General features: G+C 35.9%; 1 pseudogene; it reads left to right on the top strand.

Annotated features, from left to right (window-relative positions):
- The first annotated feature begins 865 nt into the window (after nt 1-865).
- LOC136306347 (large ribosomal subunit protein eL30 pseudogene) lies at nt 866-1,207 on the top strand (annotated as a pseudogene).
- The last annotated feature ends 24,753 nt before the right edge of the window (nt 1,208-25,960 follow it).

Below are 25,960 nucleotides of genomic sequence, written 5' to 3'. Positions count from 1 at the left end.
TTTTCATTTCAGTTTTATTATCAGACAAATTCTATTTCTATGCTGGATGTTTCTGCCATTACTCCTTAGTACCCACATTTTCATTCAGAACATCTGATTAACTTTTTTTCTCATGGGCCACATATGTAAGTAGAGTAATTGAAGAGGTAGAGTTCTCCCTCCTCTGATAATTGCAAAGGCATATCTGTTAGACCCAGTGGGAACATAAGCCTTGGTAATAATAGGACAAGAAGATTTTGTATTGAAAAAAAAAATGCTGTGCTCCTCTTTGGGAGTGGTGTAAAAGGAAAAAAAAATGTAGAAGAAAACAAAAGCTACTATTTCTATTGGTCAGGGGTACACATCATTTGCTGTTAATAAATTGGCACATGGTAGTTTTTTCTAAACATCATTTCATAACTTATAAGTACCATTACAGAGGATCAAATAAGTAGTTATTTTATTTGAAAGTCCATGGATCTTTTGAGCATTACTGTGCTGTCTGTGGTGGGTGAACAGTCACTCAAAGACTCTGTCACTTGGGTTATTAAAATTAATGTTCTTCCAGCAAAGAGAATGTTTTTAGAGTAAAGCTGAGAGCTACTGGCTTTCATGGACCATTCTTCATTTCTACAGCTAATGTAAGAACGGAAAAGGTTTTTAAGAGTGCAGATAAAAAAAATATACTAGATTAAGTGCCAAGAAATTTTATATTAAGCTAATTTTGTCATTAACCATATTTTTGACCTCAGAAATGCACATTAACCACATTGATCATTCGTGTCCTTATTTATAAATTATAAAAAAAAAATAGCTTCTTTTCCCTTGGGGCATCTGGGCGGCTGCTCTTTGTTGGGGGCCTTTCCACTCCTAAGGCAGAAATATTATGGCCAAAAAGAAGAAGAAGTCACTGGAGGCTATTAACTTTAGGCTCCAATTTGGTGTGAAAAGTGCAAAATATGTGGTGGGATATAAGCAGACTCTAAAAACGATCAGACAAGGCAAAGCAACCCTGGTCATCCTCGCCAACAATGGTACAGCCTTGAGGAATCCTGAAACACAGTACTACGCCATGCTAGCCAAGACTGGCATCCATCACTACAGTGGCAATAATATTGACTTGGGCACCCTCTGTGGAAAACACAACAGAGTGTGCACACTGGCTGCCATTGATTCAGGTGATTCTGGTATCATTAGAAACATGCCAGAACAGATTGGTGAAAAGTAAATCATGTAAAATATTTCTTTAATAAAATTGACCCAAGTGTCAGACTGGGACCTAGAGGACCCAGGTTCATAGAGGACCTGAGGTTGCTGGCTCATCAGCTTGAACATGGGGTTGCTGGCTTGAGCATGGGATCATAGACATAACCCCATGGTCTCTGGCTTGAGCCCAAAGGTCGATGGCTTGAAGTCCAAGGTCGTTGGCTTGAGACCAAGGTCGCTGGCTTGAGCAAGGAGTCACTCACTCTGCTGGAGCCCCCGGGTCAAGGCACATATGAGAAAACAATCAATGAACAACTAATAAACTGCAACAAAGAACTGATGCTTCTAATCTCTCTCCCTTTCTGCCTGTCTGGCCCTATCTGTCTCTCTCTCTGTCTCTGTCACCAAAAAAATGTGGGTGTGGGTGTGTATCAGAGCTTGATTTAATAACTGTATAAAAATAAAAAAATATATAAAAATATAATTTTAAAATCTAAAATTACACACTCTATCTATTGGAGACTGTACTAGAATTGATGACCCAAACAATGTAATGTAATTGGGAGTACAGAGAATCACAGCCGCCCCAGCAACCCACGTGTTTTCTAGAAATAAATTGGTTTGCACCATTTGGTATTCATTCTATTGAAGACAAAAACAATAGCCTTAAGCTTCAGTCTAATTTATCTAAGAACCCTAAAACTGCCAAGATGTCAAACTATTGCTGCTCTTTAGAGAATGTATTAATCTCAGTTTAGAGTTAACATTAGTTTCTGAAAACAAACCACGGAGGAGCTGAGAGGGTTACTATATTCTCTATGAATTTTCATTTTCAAAACCACACTGACAAAAAAAAATGTAACTCGTTTTCAGAAAGCTAAGAACAAGAATTAAATGAAAATTAAACAGTCATAGTTTTCTTTTCTCTTTTTTCAAATCCATGTACAATATAAATATGCCTCTCTTACAGAGAAGATTTCTGCTTGAATTAAGGTAATATGCTTCTGCTTATAATACCAAAGCATGAGAAAACAAACAATAACAAGAAGAAAGTAAAAGAAAGGAAGGAAGGCAATAAGGAAAGAAAGGCAGTTCCAGGGGTGGGGGGAGAAAGAAAAAGAGGAGGGGGGAGGGGAGGGGCACAAAGAAAACCAGATAGAAGGTGACAGAAGACAATTTAACTTCTGGTGATGGGTATGCAACATAATAAAATGTCAAAGTAAGCTGGAGATGTTTTCTTTGAACCTAGGTACCAATATTGATCAATGTCACCCATTAAAATTAATAATCATAAAAGATGACTCAAATACTAATAAGACAAAGAAAGAAGAAAGAGAAGGAGGGAAGGAGAAAGAGAGAGAGAGCTAGCTTTTAATCTGCTTAAAAGTAATCTTACTTGCCTGACCTGTGGTGGCGCAGTGGGATAAAGCGTCGACCTGGAACACTGAGGTTGCCGGTTCGAAACCTTGGGCTTGCCCGGTCAAGGCACATATGGGAGTTGATGCTTCCTGCTCCTCCCTCCCCTTCTCTCTCTCTCTCTCCTCTCTCTCTAAAAATTAATAAATAAAATATAAAAAAAAATTTAAAAAAAAATAAAAAAAAAAAAAAAAGTAATCTTACTTGCAATTTCTTATCTTATATATTATGGAGAAAGTTGATCTCTCCTTTTTTTTTTTTTTTTTTTTTGTATTTTTCTGAAGCTGGAAACGGGGAGAGACAGTCAGACAGACTCCCGCATGCGCCCGACCAGGATCCACCCGGCACGCCCACCAGGGGCAACGCTCTGCTCACCAGGGGGGATGCTCTGCCCCTCCAGGGCATCCTCTGCCGCGACCAGAGCCACTCTAGCGCCTGGGGCAGAGGCCAAGGAGCCATCCCCAGTGCCCTGGCCATCCTTACTCCAATGGAGCCTTGGCTGCGGGAGGGGAAGAGAGAGACAGAGAGGAAGGGGGGGGGGTGGAGAAGCAAATGGGCGCTTCTCCTATGTGCCCTGGCCAGGAATCGAACCCCAGGTCCCCCACACGCCAGGCCGATGCTCTACCACTGAGCCAACCGGCCAGGGCCATGATTTCTCCTTTTAACAATACTAAAATTATATTTTATTTTATACAGAAAAATAATTTAAAATTAATAAATCATATTTTACCCTCTGATAAATATTTCCTTAAGTAAAATATAACCAGTAGGCAGTATTTACTCCCTGCTGCATTCAGAATACAGTAGAAGGTAGAGTGCTGTAATGTTCAAAGATTACTGTGCCGTGTTGCATTTTGCATTCCCAAGATAGTATTTTTTCCACAAATGCCCTTTTTAAACACAACATACACTCAGAGGTCCCCTGTAAGAATTTAAATGAGAATTCTTCAGAAGAAATAGTATTGCAGAGTATTAACATTTAAACCTCTACTAATCCCTGAATAGCACCAAATATCTTTTCTTTTGAATCAGGATACTGTATTATGCTCAAAGAAAGTAAAGATGAGCAAGTAGCTTGGACAGAATAAATATAAAGCATCCGGGTAATTATAGATTTCTAGTCATGTCACCACCACAGAAGTTAGTCCAGCTGTAGGAATTTTGTTACAAATTTCAGTTTTCTTTTGGCATATACCCTAAAAACTACTTTTTTTCAGTTAAGCTGGAAATAGTCATAAATCAATTTAGCTAATAAGAAACGTGGAGGTGGTGCAGTGGATATAGAGCCTTGGCCTGGGATGCAGAGGACCCTGGTTTGAAACCCAGAGGTCACTGGCTTGAGCGCGGGCTCACCAGTTTGAGCGCAGGGTTGCTGGCTTCAGCGTGGGATCATAGACATGACCCCATGGTCACTGGCTTGAGCTCAAAAATTGCTCGCTTGAGCAAGAGGTTACTTATTCTGCTGCAGCCCCTCAGGTCAAGGCACATATGAGAAAGCAATTAATAAACAACTAAGGTGCTGCAGCAAAGAATTGTTGCTTCTCATCTCTCTCCCTTCCTGTCCGTCTTTCCCTGTCTATCCCTCTATCTGTCTCTCTCTCTCTCTCTCTCTCTCTGGCTGTCACCAAAAAAATAAAATTTAAAAATAGAAATGTATAATTAATTTGTACCTTTTTTTTGGAGAGGAGACTAATTCTTAAAGTTAAGTTTTTAACCATTTAATAAAAATAAGTTACTAAATATTTAATACCTTGCAATGTTTGCCATTTCTTATAACTCAAAATAGATTTATTTTTAAAAATAAAATAATGCAAAAATGCGAAGGTGTTATAGTTCTGTTTTATAAAGTTTACCTGGAACTTATTTTTTAATAAATTGTAAAATATTTACAACATTAAATGTTGAAAATAACTTTCACAATATGACTTAAATGCAATTTTTTATCCATTTAATATACTGTGGTTCATAGGGCATATTTTCTATCAATATTTCAATTTCATTTTTTGTTGCAGATATACTTTGGGATTCGATGAAGTAGCAAGAAAGAATTTACATATTTATGTTTCATTTGTTTTGGTGTCATTGTATTTGATATGTACCTGACAAGGAATAATGTTACTATGTAGAAACACACAACTTCATGTAACCATAATGTAATAGGAACGGAAAATATAAGCAACAGTTTGTCTGCTATTTTTCCATTCAGCAATGGCACTATCATTGAGATAAAGTTCAAAGTGAATGTTATGACCAGAGTCGAAAGTTTTACAGTGCTTCCTAAAATAAATATCACAATATTTGATATATGCATCTCATACTACTCATGTGTATATTAGCATGTGTGAAGCATATATAAATGACTGTTTCTGACATTTATTTCATGATGCTCTATAAAATCTTTCAACTCTGCATATTGTTTTTTTTTTTTTCATTTCTCTCAAATGAACAAATCTGTTTTAATTATAAGAAAGGTCCCATTAAAAACTCTGACACACTGGGTACTTCATTTATTTGTAGTGTTCTTAAAAGAATGTCTTCACTTTCATTTGAATAATTATATATATCTAAACAATTTAAACTTTTAACTATTACTTTTAAATTCCTTTGTTATTTTAACATCTAAGACTGTATCATTTTAAGTTTACTCCTTAGACTCAGTCAAAATTTCTTATCAGGAAGAAATACTCATTCTTTGTTTTTGTCTTTTCACCATTATCTGAAAATTCATTGCTTATATTTTATCCAATTCATTAAAATTATACTCCAGAAATGTTTTTCTGACCTTCTCCCACACCTGACACCTTATGTTATGACCAGGTAGACTTATAGAGAGCAGCAGGACATCCCTTTACAGGAAATTATACACATATATAAATAATAAAAACCAAAAAGACTATCATCTTTGTCCTAAGATTATTATAGTGAATGGAGATCTGAAAAACACTTATTACAGGAGAGCTTGAAAAATGAATAGCATTGTGACTATGTGTTCCTTTTGTTCTAAAATATAAAGAAAATGTTATTTGGCAGGTAATATTCTGGGGAACATATGTAAATAAGATAAAATAATACATAATAGTTTATACCATGTACATATAAACAACTTTAAAAATTAATGTTACTGGGGAAAAAGGGTGATGGACGAAGACGTGACTTGGGAGAGGTAAACACACATTATGATGTATAGAGATGCGTTGTAGAATTGGGTGCCTGAGACCTGTACAATTATATTATCCCAGTAAATCCAATTAAGTGAATAAATACAACTTTTAATTATGACCATTTCTAATGAAGTAAATTTTAGAAATTATGCAAAAGAGATGTTAAAAGTGAAGAAAATTTTAAGCAATGTTGAGAATGCAAGAAATATATTTAGAAAAAAACATTTAAGACATTCTGTGCCAATTGAGTTGCAGTAAAGTATGAAAGGAAAGGAAATTAGGGCCATCTCTCGGAGTATTATGGATGTGGTACAGATAAAATTATCTCCAATACAGGTCGAGATGCCGATCTAATAAAAAATTCTGAGTAAAATAGAAAATTAACAAAATAATATAATTTTGGAGATTTAATATGGCCATGGTTTTAGGATTTATTTCTTTTCCTGAAAAGTATGAGAGCTGTCAGATAGCTTTTAAAAGTACAGTTTATATTGATTTATTTGTCTTGTTTGCTAAAACATTTTTTTAAGTTATCATTTAAGGTGTTCGTTTAGAAATAGATTAGTTTATCAGATATGCATTCAATTTTATAAATTTTTTATAAATGTTAGAAAGGTTTTTGTAGGGTTGATATTAAATTAATGTTTTATGAGGCCAACTTTTTACTTTAAGTTTTAAGAATTAACTTTTTTTGATTTATTACAAATTTGCCTCAAATTCTAAATATTTAACAAAATTTATTTCCCTAATTTTTTCCATGAATCACAACTTATTTTTATTTAGAATATAAAGTAAAATCTACTATTATTTAAATATCTGAATATGGAATAGCCTTTAACATTTCCTTTGTTCAAATAAAAATATGTACCTGTTTACATAAGATAACTCATATTACAGATTCAATTACCCTTAATACCTCAATGTATTTTATTGCACAGACCTTATAGCATTCATGGTATCTCTTATTTTTGCTGTAATGAGCTGACTTTCATCAGGATAAGTTAAATTTGAGTCAAGCTAATAATGTTATTTGTTTAATAATGTTATTTGTTTAACAAGCTAATAATGTTATTGATTTATATATCTTATTGCAATCATACTATTTGGAACATTTACAGTGGAAAATAAATTTTACCTAACACTCTTTATGTTATTTATAATACAGATAATGAAATAATAAGCTTTTGCTTTTGGCTTTTCTATTTTATTATATTTTAGAAAAATAACTACCAAAAAAAAATGGCTGGTTTGTTGATCCTAGATGTCCTGGATTATTAGGTGATAGAACTCATCAATGCTACAATCAGGCAAATGTTTGAAGCCAAGGTTTTCTATATTCTTGGAGGAAAAAAATCTAATATAAAGAAATGTATAGTTGACCCCAAACAACAGCTTTAAACTGTGCTGCTCCACTTATACACAGATTTTTTTCAATAAATGCTGTAAATGTATTTTTTTCTTTTTAGTTTCTCTTTTATTATTTATTGATTGTTTTAGAGAGACATAGAGAAGGCAGAGAGAAAGAGAGAGAGAGAGAGAGAGAGAGAGAGAGAGAAAAGCATTCATCCATTGTTTCAGTTATATGTATATTCATTGATCGCTTCTCTTATGTGCTCTGACTGGAGATCCAATCCACAACCTGGTGTTTTGGATGATGCTTTAACTGACTGGACTAACTGGCCAGGGCCATGAGTTTTTCCACAGCATTTAATTTTTCTGAACTTACTTCATTGTATACATATAACATACAAAATATGTGTTAATCTCCTGCTTATGATATAGGTAAGGTTATCGGTCAATAGTAGGCTGTTTGTAGTTAGGATTTTGAAGAGTCGGAACTCTATATGCATTTTTTACTGCAAGAAGGGTTGATGCTCTTAACCTCAATGTGTTTCAAGGATCAACTATATTTTATTTGGAAAATATTTACTTATGAGATAATAAAGCAACATGTGCATAAGAACAGAGTATTCATTGCTCCGAGGTAGTTTATTTGTTTGCATTACTAACAACACAATTTAAAACGACCTTTCACAAGCAAATGTATATTAAGTTCTATATGTTTTTCTGAAAACATTTTAAAAAATATTTTTAATAAAAATGTGTTGTTATTTTAGATTTTTAACTAAAAGAGAAAATATTTGTCTTGTAAATGTTGCTTGATTTGCAATTTAATATTTAATTTAAATCATAAAATTATAATATTTATAGTTACTAAATGTAAGGCATAATGTGAGGACTACAGTACACTCATCTGATTAAAATGTGTGTACAAATGTAAAATGACTGGTGGACAAGCTCTGCACTTGCATCAGCTAAATGTAAACTAATTTTATTTTAAGAAATATTCATGATTAGTTTCAAAGGGATGGCCAAGCATGGTCTGAGTACAGAATAAGTAGTCTGTAAAATTCACTATTCTTTAAATTTATTACCAAATTTTTATGTGTCTAATGTTTGAGCAATAGTTGTATTTCTGAAGTGCAGCTTCTGGAAATTATACCAAGAGCTACATCTTTGTAGTCATAGTATGTGTTTATTGAAGGAATAAATTCTTAAGAGATTCATGAAGCTTTAGGAATTTAGCACGAAAGTGTTCCTGATGGTAGAAATGTGCTCTTGATAAGTAAGGACTAGGAATGAATGACGCAGTCAGTACATCACAGCAGATCAATAACCATCATGATGTTCTGTCTCATGGTAAACTTTCGCTTCTGAGTACAACATAAAATGCCTTCTTAAGGCAGTCTTTCAGTTTTTATATTCCATGATCTTTAAAACATTTCATATTCTTGACTTGTCATTTTTTTAAAAATATCTCCATTTCCTGGTATTATTCAGTAATTCTGCAACCTATTAACAGTTTTTCACCCTTCATGTTCCTCTGCTCATGCTTTCTGAGCTGTGTTGGGTAACTGTATTGGGTAGTATGATTGGCATCCGAATATTCATGTGCCACATGGACATCCTTCCACTGTAAGAGTCTTTTGGGGAGCAGAATTTATCTGTCCTAACAGTAGCTCTCTCAGCCGAATCTCCACATGGCCTGACTCAGCAAAGCTGACACAATCACTGAGCACATTTTTTATTCAATAACTGGTGACACAAGAATAAGGATGGTAGAAAATTCACTGTGGAGGTAGCTGGGGAAGTGGTAGCAGTAATCAGTTCCCAAGGGTTCCTTGCAGATAGTGCTCTCCAGCAATGGCAGCATGTACAGGGCCAGCTTCCATGTGTGCTCTCCAGCTGTGGTGGTGGTGGTTCTTCCCCAATGGTTCTCACTAGGTTCATTTGTCCACGGGAGTTACCAATCTAGCCATGTTCTACATTTGCTTAATCATGTTTACATTTGCTCACAAACTTGACTTGTAACATAAATCACACATAGCTTTTAATCAAATGTTTAATTACATCCAAAAGTTCTCACCTGAACTCCTTCATCCACGTGATCGAACCAGTATCAAGTGGAACCACAAATGATACATAAAGGCATCTTCATTTATTTTATTTTCTCTGTCATATCATTGGGAAAGAGGCAAATACACACTAGGGATCTATACAGGTAAGAAAATTAAATGAAAACTGTCATGTATAATAAAGTCAATTGAATTTTCATCCCAGCAGAGCAGTATACTTGGAGAACCCAGTGGGTGTGAAGAAAGCAAGGATTAGATCGTTAGGAACAGTTTCTGGGGCAATGGGACTTAGGTTTAATCTTGTAGACCAATGTATCTCAAAATGTATGTGACTATAAATCTTTAAGAAATGTAAAAATATGAAAAATAGAAAAATACAGATCATTGAATCTCAAGTCTGGTGATTAAGAGTTAATTAAAATTATGCACAGACATGCCAAGTTAAGCACCTTGAGTAATTTGAAATAAGTAATCTAATAACACATTATGAGAAAACTCACTTAGGTTTTATGACAATTCATTTATCCATTCACTTATCCAGTCATTTAACAAACATTTATTAAAACCCCTCTGTGGTTCTTGACATTAAGAATATGGCCGTTAAGGTGTGAGACAGACATCAGTCATCATGCAGGTTATATCCAATGTGTTGTATATAGTGACAGTAGAAGGGAGAGTGAAAACAAAGAAAAAAATTAAAAGTAAAATAGATATTCTTTATTAAAAACAAATTAAGGATGAGTTGATGTGTTTAGACTTAATATTTTATGGTTAATTAGAAAAGAGCTTTTTTTATAAGGAGACATTTGGGAAGGAAAGAGGACATCATTACATCCCCTAGAGCAGTGGTCCTCAACTTTTTTTGGGCCCCAGACTGGCTTAATGTCAGAAAATATTTTCACGGACCGGCCTTTAGGGTGGGATGGATAAATGCACAAAATAAAATTATGCGACCGGCATAAAAACTGTGGTATTTTAAATATAATTGTCGAACTTAGGAGACAAGCATCAAGAGTGAGTCTTAGACGGATGTAACAGAGGGAATCTGGTCATTTTAAAAAAATAAAACATTGTTCAGACTTAAATATAAATAAAATGAAAATAATGTAAGTTATTTATCCTTTCTCTGCGGACCAGTACCAAATGGCCCACGGACTGGTACCTGTCCGCAGCCCGGGGGTTGGGGACCACTGCCCTAGAGAATGGTACTTACAAATGCCATTCGAAATTTGAAACATGTTCGGCGAGTCTGAATAATGGCAAAGAAACCAGTATGGGTGAAAGAATAAACAAATATCTTCACTAGGCAAGAACCGAGATGATAAACACCCATTGAAATGTAAAGGCACTTTGCTTTTATTTCAATTGAAATAGGAAATTATTAGATGAGCTTGATCAGAAGGTAGACTTGATCTGACTAAGATCATAGAGATTCACTCACCAGTTAAGCCACGATGCTTAAGTGGTGATTTTAGTTTGAGATGAAACAGGCTCCTTCATGATACAGGAAAGAAAGAGAACTTATGAATACAGATGTTTGATAAATAGAATTGAAGGGACCATAAGGAAATTTTCTTCTGAATAATTCCCTTTTCTCAGGAAAATAGAAAACAGCATTATAATTTAGTGTGAGGATTTCAACTGAGACTATGTTGTAGGGTTGAATGCAGAAGAACAGGTTAAAATTCTCACTGAGAGAGGAGAGAGAGTAAACAGACAAGGGCATGCAGTAGAATTGCTGGGAGGCACTAAAAGTAATTTGAAATCATAAATATGAAATGGGGCCTGTTAGCATTTTTTAGGATTTCCCCCCCCCCCCAAGCAAACTTAGCTCCACCTCTATAAAGCATTTAGTGGACAAAAAACTAAATTTATCCAGAGTAATTTTTCCCCAGGTGAAGTAACTGACTCAGAGAATTAAATATATATAAAAATTACTGATCCTGGGAAAGGATCACTTTATCTGACAAGTTTCCCACGTGACATCATACTGTAAGGTGGTGTAGGATGGCTTAATTGCCATTGTGTCTGCTGAGATATGGCAGAATGACACTAGATTAGGCTGGGGACAGGGGCACCATAGAGACTTGACTGTGCAGGAACCTTTAAAGCTGGTTCCATGAAAAAAAGTAAGGACATCTAGGCCCTGGTCAGTTGGCTCAGCAATAGAATATCAACCTGGCATGTGGAGTCTCGGCTTCAATTCCAGATCAGGGCACATAAGAGAAGTGACCATGTGCTTTTCTACCACTACCTTTCCTTCTCTCTCTCTCTCTCTCTCTCTCTCTCTCTCTCTCTTCCCTTCCCACAGCCATGACTTGATTGACTCAAACATGTCAGCCCTGGGTGCTGAGGATGGCTCCATAGAGCCTTTGTCTCAGGTGCTAAAAATAGCTCAGTTGAGAGCAAGGCCCCAGATGGGCAGAACATTGGCCCCAAATGGGGATTGCCAGGTATATCCCGGTCCAAGCGCATGGAGGAGTCTGTCTCTGTAACTCCTCTCCTCTCAAAAAATAAATAAATAAATAAAAAGAAAAAACATGATGAAGCTGAGTGGCAGATAAAATGAGATGGTGTCCATATAGCTAAAAACACTGTAGGATTTAGGACCCTGGAAATATTAAACTTGAACTATTTGAAGTATTGGCCTAAGATCCTTGATGCTTGAATATTAAATTATGAAAAAAATGACTGGAAATTGGTAGCTTGTATAGAGTAGAAGACAGAATCGTAGGAGGAGAAGACTTCCAGAAAATGTGTGGCCAGGGTAGTTGAAGAATCATCTATGTGGGCAATGAAATCACCGAGAATAATGACAGAAAGAGACACTGAACTAGAAACCACGAGCTTCAAGGAATGAAGCCGAGTGACACAAGTCTGCAGACCACAGCTAGATGGAGGGAAACACATTGCAGATGGAGCAGCAATGCATACAAAAGCCGCACGGCCTCCCATCATGTGAAGTATTACCTTCCTTTGAATTTCAAAACTATAAACTATTATTAAATGTTACCTGTTTTTGAAAACGAGAGGTTGAATGCCCTCTGTAAATCTTACTAGCTAGTGAGTAGTAACCTCAGAAAACATTCTTATATTTCAAGGGTGGGGTTTGCTAAGGGCAAAGTAACTGTTGGATGCTTTAAAAAGTTTTAAGTTTTATGAAAGTAGTTGTGTATTTGAATAATTGCCATATTTGTGGCATGGCTTTTTTTGTGAAACTGTGTCACTAGTGTTTCCACTAATGATTATTTTAGTAAAGATAATAATTGGCTAAAAAATTAATAGAGAAAGAAGTGAGGAAAATAAAGAAGACTGGAAAAAGAGGGAGAAAAGGGGAGATTGAATAAAAGGGAGATAACTAAAGGAAAGAAGAAAACAGAGAAGCTAAGATGAAGTAATGGGCAAGGGTAGACACAGAAATCCAGAAGAATACGAAGAACACACACAGCATGTTTTTCACAGGCAACTGGGCAAACATGGAGGGGACAGAGAGAAGAGAAAGAGGGTTCGTGCCCAGTACATATGAGAAAGGACTTTCTGCTGTAGGGTTATCTGATCTGTGAGCAGCGAGGAGCAGAAGAACGGTAGGACACATAGCATGTCTGTGACACCCAGGACAAGCACCTGCTGGGGAAGGTTCACCCATCTGACAGTCTTCTACACATGGCATCACACTGCACAGCCAGCCCAGGACAGCTTCATTGCCATTGTGTCTGCTGAGGTGTGGCAGAATGACGCTGGGTTAGGCTAGGGACAGGAACACCATTAAGATTGTGCAGAATTTCTACAAATAGGGTACTGTAACTTCCTCACATGGTTCAACTAGTTGAAAGCTTAATGTGATTTTCCATCAGTGTCCACAGAGTTGAAAATATAACAAAATCAAAAGAATCTATGGGATGAAAATTACCCTCAAACTGTGTCTTCTTTAACTAATCTTCAGAATGACTGACTACATTACCATAATCTGGTATGAAAAATATAGTGTAATCCTTTTCAACATTGGTTATCAAACATGGCAGGAATTTTATAAAACAATGTCATACTTATCTATGATTTTGTAGTTCAAACGTATTTTAAATTGCTTATAACATCATCAGTATATGTAAGGTGTGTATAAAATCAGAGAAATGGAAGAAAATGCATCGAGTATTCATGCTAAATATGCAAGAAACAAAGGCAAAATTTTTTAGCTAAATAATCCCTAAAATGATTAAGACTAAAATAATTTAGAAAGAAAGAATGGATTGAACTACAGAAAAATCACTTGGGAAACATATCAACTAGGGTTCCAGTTTGTAAGCTCCAAATGACTGACTGAGATTTGCCTAAGCAAAAAAAAAAAAAAAAAGAATATTGGGCAGTTCATAAAAAGGTTACAGAGCTGAAGAATGAATGAAACCTATAAAGAACAGGAACTGGGAGGGTTTTGGTGGCCCCTGGGATAATATATGATTTTCGTCACAGTTGCACATGCTGACAATATCCTGCCATAAGCTAGTACTCCTCCACGGGTTGTTTTCTGCCTCAGGGCTTTCTCGAAAGCCTTGGGAGTCTGCTCCTCCTGCAGGCGTAGTCTAAATTGGCAGAGGAGTTAATGGCCCAAGGGACAATCCTTATTCAATAAATGTCCCAGCCATCAGACATACTAAAATATAAAGCATTCTGTATACTTCCCTAGAACCTGCTTCTATGCCTAATTGAGAAAACTAGATTAAACATCTTTATTCTTTATTATTTTTTGATTGATTTTAGAAAGTTAAAGACAGAAAGGGGAAGTGTAAGAGAGAGAAAGAGAAACAGGGAGAGAGAGATTCATTTGTTGTTTCATTTAGTTGTGTATCCTTTGGTCAATTACCGTTTGTGCCCTGATTGCAGATCAAACCTTCAACTTTGAGGTTCCCAAACAATGTTCTGACTGAGCTAACCCATCCAGGGCCTAGATTGAACATTTCTTACTGGCTCTTTTCTCTTCATCTATTTTAATCTCCCTGCTTTTCTATCTTTGTTATATGCAGTCAAATTCTTATTTCAAGGTCTGCATTTGGAGAAACCCAAATCAAGATAAAAGGAAATAAAAAAATGCTGATAATTTCTCCAGAAGTAACATGCTTTCTTTAGCATAGTATCTCAGATTTTATTATCAGCAGCCTACAATCACCATCTCAATTGTCCAAGGAGCAAGTGATCTTTTGTTAAACTTGGGTCATGGCTCTACTGATGGACTGGCAGAGGGCTCTGTTAGTTTTCTATTCCTACTGTAACAATGACCATAACCTTAGTAGCTTAAAACAAGGGAAATGTATTATTATATGGTTCTGAAGGTCAAAGGTCTGAAATGAGTCTCACAGGGTTAAAATCAAGGGATCAGTAGGGGCGCATTACTTCTGTAGCTGTTTCCAGAGACCACCTGCATTCTTTGTCTCATGGACCCTACCTCCACATTCAATGCCTCTGCTTCTGTCATCATAACACCTTTATTGAGTTTGATCCTCTTATCTCTTTCACATAAGGTCGTGTGATTACACTGACTCACTCTGATCATGCAAGATGATTTTCCCATCATAAGTCCTTAACTTAATCATGTCTGCCAATGTGCCCTTGCTGTGCAAAGTAGCACATTATGCGTTCCTGGACTATAGAGAGAAACAGTGTTTCTTACAGAAGAAAGCTATTTGTCTACAAGGGCAGAACACCCTGAGAGATGGTTACAACAGATTTTATCAAATAAAGGAAAGATATGTACCCCAGAATAAATGCGGAGTGCTGATAACAGAAGGTAGACTAAGGTTTGTGAGAAATCACAAGCAACAAACACCATTACAAAAAAAATCCTATGTATTCAGTTTACTTTTTCTCCAACTGTTCTTTTGAAAACACTAATTAACACTGTACTGTGTATCAGTTATTATGCTAGATCCCAGATAGACCTAACATTATCCTTATCCTCTAAATATCTTATAGCCTATGGTACTCAGAAAAAAATAAGGCAAGGGTTAACTCTGGAAGAAAATTCATCTTCTTTACTAAGAGTAAATTGAAGTTTATATTTGATGATTTATGTAGAAATCTTAAAGACCAAATACAACTTCTTTTAAATAAATCCACACTTCTCTAATTTAACATGTTTCAAACATAACTCTGTAAACAACACTTATGTGGTGGTCACTCACACACACACACACACACACACTCACACACACCTATATTTGACTATGTACATGCAGTCCAGCGTGGACATGATTGGATAATTCTTGAAAAGTATGCCCTAGAAGAAAAAGTTATGACCAAAGAAGCAGCCTATTTTTATAAAATCTTTTATTGTCTCTTCTCTGGTTTGCAAATCCATAAATGGCATTTATCTATTGTAGTTGGTAGGGAGTGACTGCTTATTTTCCTCCAAAATTTACACAATGGAATTCTATTCGCCAATGTGATGGTATTAAGAGGTGAAAACTTCAGGCAATAATTAGGTCATGAGAATGGAGCCTTCATAAAAGGAATTATTAGTGCCCTTATTAAAGGACCTCCCAAGAGCTCCCTTGATCTTTTTCTATCATGTGAGACTTCATCAAGACGTCAGCAATCTGCAACCCAGAAAAGGGCCCACACTGGAACCTGACTATGCTGGCACTCTGAACTGAGACCTCCAACCTCCACAATTGTAAGAACTAAATTACTGTTAATAAAGCTACCTAGTCTCTGATATTTTGTTATAGCAACTGGAATTGACCAAGACAATAGTTAACCAAACCTGCAAAAATTCTTTCTATTCAACCCACCACCACAGTTTGCCTTTCCACTCCCACTCAGATATACAGACTTTCAGCTGAAAGGCCATTTTGGGGTCTTACATTCTTTCTCATTTATTTGACAAAAGTATAATATTTTAAATATTTCAACAGACAAAATGTAAGCGGCCTCTTATTTAACTTTTTACCTGTCTCCACTAAGGAACAACTACCCCATTTCCATGTAATCTCTGTAATGTAATTAGTTACATGTTTATGTTTATTGTGTATTGTGATTCTTATTTAAACATTTTTTTTCTGGGGTGTTCTCTGAGATCAAGTTTAACTCATTGTCTGGCAAAAACGCAGATACAATAATGAGTTTAATACATTGGACAGAAATGGCTTGAAAGTAGTTAACACAACAACAGGTAAAATGCGATCAGATTACAGAATATTTAGGAATGAGGCTTTTTATAAAGCAGCAAATAGTGAGCAGAGTTACAATTCCAAACCTATTTATCTGCAAGGGGTTTAAATGGAGAAAAAAAGAAAAATTGGCATTAGAAGTAAGATTTTAATGTAATCCAGGTAAGGAAAAGTAAGGCTCAGAATTAGCAATACAGCTATGAAAATGAGATATTGCCAACTTTGAGACCATCTTTTCATTTAAAGTTTTACAAACTATAATTATTCTTGAAAATATTTACTTAGGTCAACTTGTTCAAGAAAAATTTATCCCAACATATGGAAGAAAAGACAAATGCTCTCCAGATGTTAGTCTGCACAGCAGCAACAGAAGAATCTATCTGCACTTACTATGTTTAATTCTTCTTCATAAGACTCCAATTACATTTTCAAGTTGTTTAATTTAGTCTAATTTTATGAATTTACTTTAAAGCTTTTTCCGGGAGTTCTAGGCGGTCTCATGCAGTTTTTTGTAGCTAATGAGAGATAACAAATCCATTTGTTGTTATAGGCGACAGGAGTGTTTCACAACATATTGTTAGTCCTGTGATGTTAGCACATTTTGATTATTTGATTCCACTTGGTCTTTATAATTGTTACCATGGAGAAAAAAAATATTTTGGTTGGCTAAAAATGTGTGTAGAGGAACAGAGTTTCTTTCCAATTGTGTTTTCCAGCCTAAAAGGTGATAGCTATGGTTCTTAGAAATTGTGTCATATCTCATTTTTAATACTTCATTGAAATAAATTCATTTGTTCTTACATCATCTCTGGAAAGCAGATATTTCCTGTGTTTTGAAAATTATGTCTTTTTATTTTTTTTAATGGTTTAATCAAGTGTCTACCAACCTAATGCTAGAGAACAAAATGTATGTCTTGAACAAGTTTTAAACTTAAAAACAAGTCTCTATCTCATATAACAATAGATTATATTTTGAAATTGATAGAAAGTATAACTGGGTATTACACCAGACTATTTTAATGGATATGTATTCTCCACCATGATGGCAATACTAAGCTTGCTTGTTAGTTAGGTTACATCCTGCTCACTGTAAAAACTAATTTCAGAAAGAATCATGAATAGTTGCTAACCACTGAGTCAAAGATTGTTATACAGGCTATTTATAAAGCTTAAAATTATCACTGGCAGGTTAATAAGTCTTTACAAATAGATAGTGTATATCTTTGATGTAAAAATGAAGCAGACCCAACTTTAAGTGATGAAACTTATCATCAATAATGAAACAATTTGACACTACATGCTTCAGGATGTGATACCCTGAGAATAACACAAAAGCACTTAGAAGATACTTCTGTAAAAAAAAAAAAATTAACTTGAATCTAATTATAAGGAAACAATCAGGCAAGCCAAATTGAGAAATAGTTTGCAAAACAAATGACCTGGAATATTAATAACATAACAATGTTATGAACAAAGTAATAAATAAATAAATACACCAGGCTGATAAACTGTTCTAGATTAAAGAGACTCAAATGATATGGCATTGGTTGAGTCCTGTCTTGAATAAAGACTTAAAACAGACTATTTGGCTAACTAGGAATGTAGAATATGGGCTCTGTGTAGAATGATTGCATTGTTTCAATATTAAATTAATTGAAGTGCAGCCAGTCTAGTCAGATATGAGTGTATGATAAATACACAGAGACCACCTCTTGGTTTTATGTTTACTTCTAGGTCTTAAATTCTCAACTTCATTTCATCCCAAATCTATACAAGATGTTATAGATATCATTGTAATCTGACATCTTCTTTTCATGTCACAACATGTCAATATTGATTCCACTGCTGCCTCCTCGTGAAACCATGCCTGCCAGTCATTAAAAATCCACTGAAATTATTTCAATGTTTTTCTTTTCCTTCTTCCACATTTAGCATTTCCCTCAAACTTCCAAGGTACTTAATTTCTGGGATATCAGCATCACCCTTTCTTTTTCTGTTCTTGGTTGTTTTTGTCCGCTTTGTGAGTCTTTCTTTTATTCATTTTATAAGAGTATTTCCAAGGCTTTTTTTTTTTTTATCTTCATTCCATGTTTCTTTCCCCATTAGACATTCTTCAGGCTATTTTCACTTAGCTCTAAAACTTCTACTGTCACTTTTGTAAAAAATGACTCAACCTACATAGCTACCTCAAACCTACTTTTTGATCCACACTTCCAAATACCTAACAGCTGTCTCTACCTAGGTAGTTTAAGAGCACCTCTAGTTTAAGAAATCTCCGACCCTGGCCGGTTGGCTCAGTTGTAGAGCGTCGGCCTGGCGTGCAGAGGTCCCGGGTTCGATTTCCAGCCAGGGCACACAGGAGAAGTGCCCATCTGCTTCTCCACCCCTCCCCCTCTCCTTCCTCTCTGTCTCTCTCTTCCCCTCCCGCAGCCGAGGCTCCATTGGAGCAAAGATGGCCCGGGCGCTGGGGATGGCTCCTTGGCCTCTGCCCCAGGTGCTAGAGTGGCTCTGGTCACGGCAGGGCGACCCCTTGGAGGGGCAGAGCGTCGCCCCCTGGTGGGCGTGCTGGGTGGATCCCGGTCGGGCACATGCGGGAGTCTGTCTCTCCCCGTTTCTAGCTTCAGAAAAATACAAAAAAAAAAAAAAAAAAGAAGAAGAAGAAATCCAACATTGAGCTTGTTATTTTATACTCAGACCTACTCACCTTCATTTGTTTCTTATTTTTGTAAACATTTTTCCTATTTATGCAAAGTCTTTAAATTTATCATCCTTTTGTTAAAATCAATATATATTAAACATTGAGGTACTACCAGATTTTCCCAACTAACTTTTCATTAACTTTAAATTAAGCTAAATCCTACGATTATAGACTGAGACTTTTACAGACACTCTGCTCTCTTGTTCGTCCCCCTCGACAATGACTAAGTCCAGGTAATTTACTACCAGGTGATTTATTACCATATTTCAGAAGAGGATAATACTTTTTTTGTGTCTGGACACACTTGCTTTATTATAGTCCCAAGTGTGCCACCAGAGTGATCTCTCTTCCATGTATAATATATATATATTGTATATCTCATTTTTCAGTGTTCTATTCAATAGTATTTATTTTGCCCCCACTGCCTTCAGAACATATTTTAAATGTCTATGTCTAGTATGCAATACAATATACATTATTGATTGATTTTAGAAAGAGAATGAGAGAGAAGACAATTTGTTGTTTCACTTATTTATGCATTCATTGGTTGATTCTTGTCTGTGCCCTGACAGGAGTTCAAATCCACAACCTTGGCTTATAGGACAACTCTCCAATCAACTGAGCCACCCATGGTAACAATATGATTCTTTATCTGCTATGTGAGTACTAATCCAAACTCATCTCCACTTGTTTCATTACTCTTTACACTTGATCAATAATTATCTTTCTAGAACAAGCCATGCTTTCCCCTGTTTCAAGACTTTGCATTTGTAGTTATTACTACTGGAAGTTCTTTTCCTGAGTCTCTATCTGGTAAACTGTCCTTAAAATTTTAGTTCAGATATTAACTCATGAGAGGAACCTGTTTCTCACTACGTAGGACAACACCCAAAAGCTTTGTCTGTAATTCTTTAATTCTGAAAACTCATTATGGGGTTGGAACCATTATACTTCTAGCTGAAAACTACTTTACTCACAAAAAGCAACAGTCTCTGTTTCTTCCTATATTCTCAGAACTATCATATCTGTCAATTGTTGGCAATATAAAACAACTTATTAAAATATGGATATATTAAGATTTAGTCTTCAACCTGGCCAAACTTTATAATTTGAAGTCAAGTAGTTTAAATCTGTTTCTTTAGGATTAAATCAGTCATAACAATAGTATTTGCTGTGCCTACTGTGAACTGATTGGAGTCTTCTGTAGACATGCAATGAATTTAACCTTACAAGGAACATGTAAGCAAATATAATGTGAATTGATATTGTAATCAATATTTAAATGAACACTAAGAATTTTTTTGATATTGTTTAATCTGTTTTATTTTGTCTTTGATCAAATATTATCTGCCATGTTTTAGATACAGAATCAGAAGAAAAGAAAAACTATTACAAAGGCATGAGTCACCTTTAATTATTTAGAATCATAATATATATCACTATAGCTATTAGAAGAATACCTTCTACTTTAATTATTTATCCCTAAATTTCAATAACTTCTCATTTCATTTGTTAAAAGCAACTTATAGAGAAAAATTATATTGGTCAGTTTGACAGTCTATTTAATTTTTAAATTACTTGAATGGTGTTATTGAAATAAAGTTTATTTTTATGATGATGGTAATTCATGCCCAATGTAGAAATTTCATTAAAATATTTTATGCAAAAAGTCCAGCTGAAATTAGTATACTTTTCAAATATTTTTTTTCAAGATCCTGTAATGCAAGATCCTGCATTAACAAAGTAAAAGAACTTTGTATACAAAACTGGATTTTAATCTTGGATTCAGCTACATGACATCAGGTGAATTATATAGCCATTTTGTGACTTGGGTTTCTCATCTATAAAAATAGTAATAATAATTATACATTGTATGTTATTTTGAAGATTAAACAAAATTATGCCTGTGACTGGCTTTGGACAGTGTCTAGAATTATGTAAGCAATCGATAAATACTGGCATTTTTGTATAATGTTTTCAATTTTTTGGTCATAGTCCAAATAAAATATTTTATATAATGATTTACTCTTCGATATAATAACATGATTTTTTCATCTGCCAAGAGCATTTTCCAGATTTTCAATAAATTTACAGAAATGTATCATATTAAAAATAAAATAAAGCACCGTTTCCTCCTGAAATACTCTCCAAATACAGCCATTAAATTTCAAGGTTTTTTGTTTTGTTTTGTTTTTGTATTTTTCTGAAGTTGGAAATGGGGAGGCAGTCAGACAGACTCCCGCATGCACCCTACCGGGATCCACTTTGGCATGCCTACCAGGGGGCGATGCTCTGTCCATCTGGGGCGATGCTCTATTGCAACAAGAGCCATTCTAGCACCTGAGGCAGAGGCCACAGAGCCATCCTCAGTTCCCCAGCCAACTTTGCTCCAATGGAGCCTCGGCTGTGGGAGGGGAAGAGAGAGACAGAGAGGAAGGAGAGGAGGAGGGGTGGAGAAGCAGATGGGCTCTTCTCCTGTGTGCCCTGGCCGGGAATCAAACCCAGGACTCCTGCACACCAGGCCAATGCTCTACCACTGAGCCAACAGGCCAGGACCTTAAATGTCAAGTTTTACCCAAAAAATATTTAATCTGTATAAAGACACATATAACTTATGTTTGAATTTTGAAACATTTTATGATGAAAAGTGAAAACTGTACAGATATAAAACAGCTTCTTTTATTTTTTTTATCAAGTGAGAGGCAGGGAAGTAGAGACACAGACTCTTGCATGTGTCAGACTGGGATCCATCTGGTAACTCCTGTTGCTGCTGCTCTGCTGCTCCATTGGTTGACAACCAAGCTATATTAGCACCTGAGGTGAGGTCATGCGGACATAGTGCCTGGGATCAACTTGCTCATTTGAGCCATGAAGGTGGAAGGGGAAGAGAGAAGGGGAGGGGTGGAGAAGCAGATGGTTGCTTCTTCTGTGTGCCCTGATGGGGAATCAAACCAGACACTTCCACACGCCAGGCTGACTCTCCACTGCTGAGTCAACCAACCAGGGCCAAAACAACCTCAGGTAGATTAAAAACTTGCATTTTTAGATAGATACTTGGCAAAAATCAAAACAAAGTGTATAGTAACTAGAATTTGTCATTGTGAATGATTTATTCTTTTTACTACTCACTTTGATTAGAAATCAGCTTAACATTTTGTATTATAGAAAACAAATCTATTGGTCTGTGGTAGGCTTTCTGAACTAAAAAGATGGTGCTTTTACAGTTTTATGGTTGGACTACAGTGTATAATATAATTAACCACAATCTTATTCTACATTACAAAAATTAAAAAAAACAATAGAAGTCTATTTTTAAAGTGGTTCAATTATAATTTACTAGAAAACCCGGCGGTCATATGAAATGACCGCTGTTCTAGATATTATAAATTGTAATTAAAATGATTTGTGCAAAGGTGTCTGCTAATTCAAACTGAATTACCCAGGGCAGGCGGCGAGGGCGCCCCTTTGCTTAGTGCCCCATGGGGTTTTCCTCTTCTACTTGCTTAATTGCTTAAAGTAGAGTGCAATGAAGGAAACCACTGGCGGTACATTTCTTAAAAGCCACCGCTAGCTCAATAAATAAAGGTGATTTAAATAATAAAATGTTAATTCACATGTCAAAGATCTCTTTGTACACAACATTTCTTGTGTAGATCTTTCCATCATTTTTTACAATGTTTCCATACTTGCAACATTGAGAAAATCCATTCTTGCCACTGTCAAATTGATTGGTTTCTAACTTGAAGTTTAAGGACTGACAGTGTTCACATTTAATATTCATGTCACCAGAGGAATGCTCAAAAATTAAAGTTTCTCCGTTTGAAACTGTTTTAATCCTTTTTGTGTTTTGGTCAGCATTACTCTGTCGTTTTTTTGCATTTCTCTCCTGCCTTTGTTCAAGGGACTTATTTTGTCGAGACAGGCTTTTTTGTCTTGCATCTGAGGCAAGCCTTGTTTCTCTATGCTCATCAGTCTCATTTTGCCGAGAAAGATGCATTTGCTCTGCAACTGAAGCAAGCATTGTCTTTCTCTGCTCAGTGGTTTCTTTTTGTCAAGAAAGCCGTTTTTGTGCAGCTTTAGCTCCTTTTCTCTCCTCTTTAGTGCTGTATTTTCTAGGAGGCATTCTTAAAAGAAATTACGTTAAGATGTAGTTTTTATGTAAAACAGATGATTGCCAATGCAAACAAATGTTCACCTTCCCCCTGACATGCTCAATATGTGTTCAGCCTTAAATTGTTTCAAAAGCAGATGATTGCCAATGCAAACAAATGTTCACCTTCCCCCTGACCTGCTCAATTTGTGTTCAGCCATGGCAACTTCACCCCATTGGATAGTACAGTTATGCAAGAAACCAATAAGCTATCGGTGACAAACAGACACTTAAGCCACATATAATAAAGATACAGATAATTAGATAAACTCATTTTCCTCTCGATGACTGCTTGATTCTTCTGTTTAATTCTTCATCTGGATCTTAGGATGCTTGCTTTAGGAAGGTATAAAGATAAACCTAGTTCTAGTATGTATCTAACTCACCAGATCAATGTAGTATATATGCTATTTGGTAATATGTTTTATGGTTACAATCTTGTTCTTAAGTTCTACCATTTAATACTTTCTAATTTGAAAGAAAACTTCAGAGCAAGAACTGCAAATTCTCTTTCTTGTGTCATCTGGAATTGCTTGCAGTCTGTTTTTATTTTACTTGATATAAACATGCAGAAATACGCATAAACATTTACAAATATAAGTATGTGTGTATGCATATTGTGTGTTCCAAATAGCATGTAACATGTTCACTGATATAAAGAGAAGTTGACAATATTTCCGGATTGGTGACTACGTGCAGGGACTGGGAGAGTGGAGCCCTGGGGAAAGTATAGAATTTCTGAACCCTTCCCCCATACTGTACTCTATACATCTCTTCCATTGGGCCTTTCAGTCAGTCTTATATTATTTTATAGTGCATCAGCAATCTACTAAGTAAGATGTTTCTTTGAGTTCTGTTAGCAACTCTAGCAAATTAAATCAAACCTGGGGAGGGTGTTGTAAGAATCTCTCATCTGTAGCTTGTGCATAAAAACATAGCTATCAACCTGGACTTGAGACAGGCATCTGAAAGGGAGAAGGGGGGTAGATCTTTTTCTAGAAATGAGCCTTTCTTCAGTGGAATCTGATGCTATCTCCAGGTAGATAACGCTACAACTGTATCAAATCACAAGATACTCAGCTGATGTTCTGAGAATTGTTTGGTAATGTGAGGGAAGTTCCTCTGCGTCACACGCATTAGAATTGGCACAGAAATCCAAAATAGTTAGTGTCAAAGAAATAGGATTTTGACACAAGGACCTTGGCTCAAGGAAGCATGTGGTTTGGGAAGTGGAAGGATGAAACGGGAAGGGAGGAGAAACCTCTGATTCGTGGGTGACCATGTGATTGTTCACAGTGTGGAACAGCAAGCTCTACCATAATCAGTTGTTAAAGATAGACACAACTCCTAAAGAGGAGGGTCACTGGATGCATAAAGAATGCATATTAATAAGAAAAAAATTTAATCCCTTGGTTATTATTATTAGCTGTAGCTAAAGTAAAAGTAAAAGAGAAAGCTGGGTTGATCCTTGGTGCTAGACTGAACTTTGGTCGCTCGTACTCAAAACCACCCTTAATGGTAAAAATCTGAGTGAGGAAAGGGCAGAGTTACAAAACTATTGAAACAAGAGGATTTGAAAGAGTTGTTTCATTTGTACAGATTAGTGTCCTCAACTTCCTGAAAACCCTTTTCCATATAGATTAAGAGAGGAAGCTATTGAGGAGCTGTGTGTCATCAGCTTTGAGAGCTGCAGAATGAAAGACCAGGTTTGGGTGGATGCCGAGCCCATAGTTACTACACAGGTCGTGGTAAACGCTGTACTTTAAAGGGGCTCCTTTCACTTGGACATCTGTGCTAATTTGTTGTTGCAAACTGAAATAAAAAAGTTTAGAAAGCTTGATCAAACTAGTCTTTCAGCTTCCCCTCATGACTCTTACATATGCTAATGAAAAATTAGGTGAATTAACAAGATACTGGGGAGTAGTCAAGCAGAAGTTAGAGGACTCTTTCCAAGAAGATAGAAAATTTTGGTTATTAAGAAAAAGAGGTGAATAAAGGAAATGTTTATAGCAGAAAAAAACAAAGAGAAAACAGAAAGGGGAAAGTCACAGGACTCATTCAAGCAGGGTAGACATCTTTAGATGATTATAAAGAAATTGGATGAATAAAATGGACATAGATTGGCTTAAAAAAGGTTTTAATACAAAACTACAAAAGTTGAGTAAACCAATAGGAATTCCAGCAGCTTTGCCTACATTCAAGGGTTCCAACTAAGTCTGTACTGTTTACCTCAGTTTGGAGGAAATTTAAGTCAGGAGATTATTACAGGAAACCTGACCAGCAATCTCTTGGGGCAATAGTTAAAGATTGATAAAAGGGCCAGGGTCTCTTAACTCAACCTCTTACTGAGGACCCCAGACCAAGAGTGGGTAAAATGGTCAGGCAGTGAGAAAACTTTTTGGATAACTTGATACTGGAGTCCAGGAATGTGATACCAAAACCTGTTGAAGTTCTAATGGAGACTGTGATTAGAAATGTAAGGGTTGATTAAATGAAGGTAAATGTTCATAAGAGAATTGGTATATCTGTATAAGCTTTATGTGAAGTGGTTGCATCTTTTTTATCTGATTGTATTATGGGGATGGACATTGTATTTATTTATTTTTGTATTTTTTTTATTTACAGGGACAGAGAGAGAGAGTCAGAGAGAGGGACAGATAGGGACAGACAGACAGGAATCAATAGAGATGAGAAGCATCAATTATCAGTTTTTCGTTGCGACCCCTTAGTTGTTCATTGATTGCTTTCTCATATGTGCCTTGACCGTGGGCCTT

The sequence above is a fragment of the Saccopteryx bilineata genome, chromosome 5 (assembly GCF_036850765.1).
Source record: "Saccopteryx bilineata isolate mSacBil1 chromosome 5, mSacBil1_pri_phased_curated, whole genome shotgun sequence".
Taxonomy (NCBI): Eukaryota; Metazoa; Chordata; class Mammalia; order Chiroptera; family Emballonuridae; genus Saccopteryx; species Saccopteryx bilineata.
Note: the sequence above shows the minus strand (reverse complement) of the source record. Positions and strands in the feature narration are given on the sequence as shown.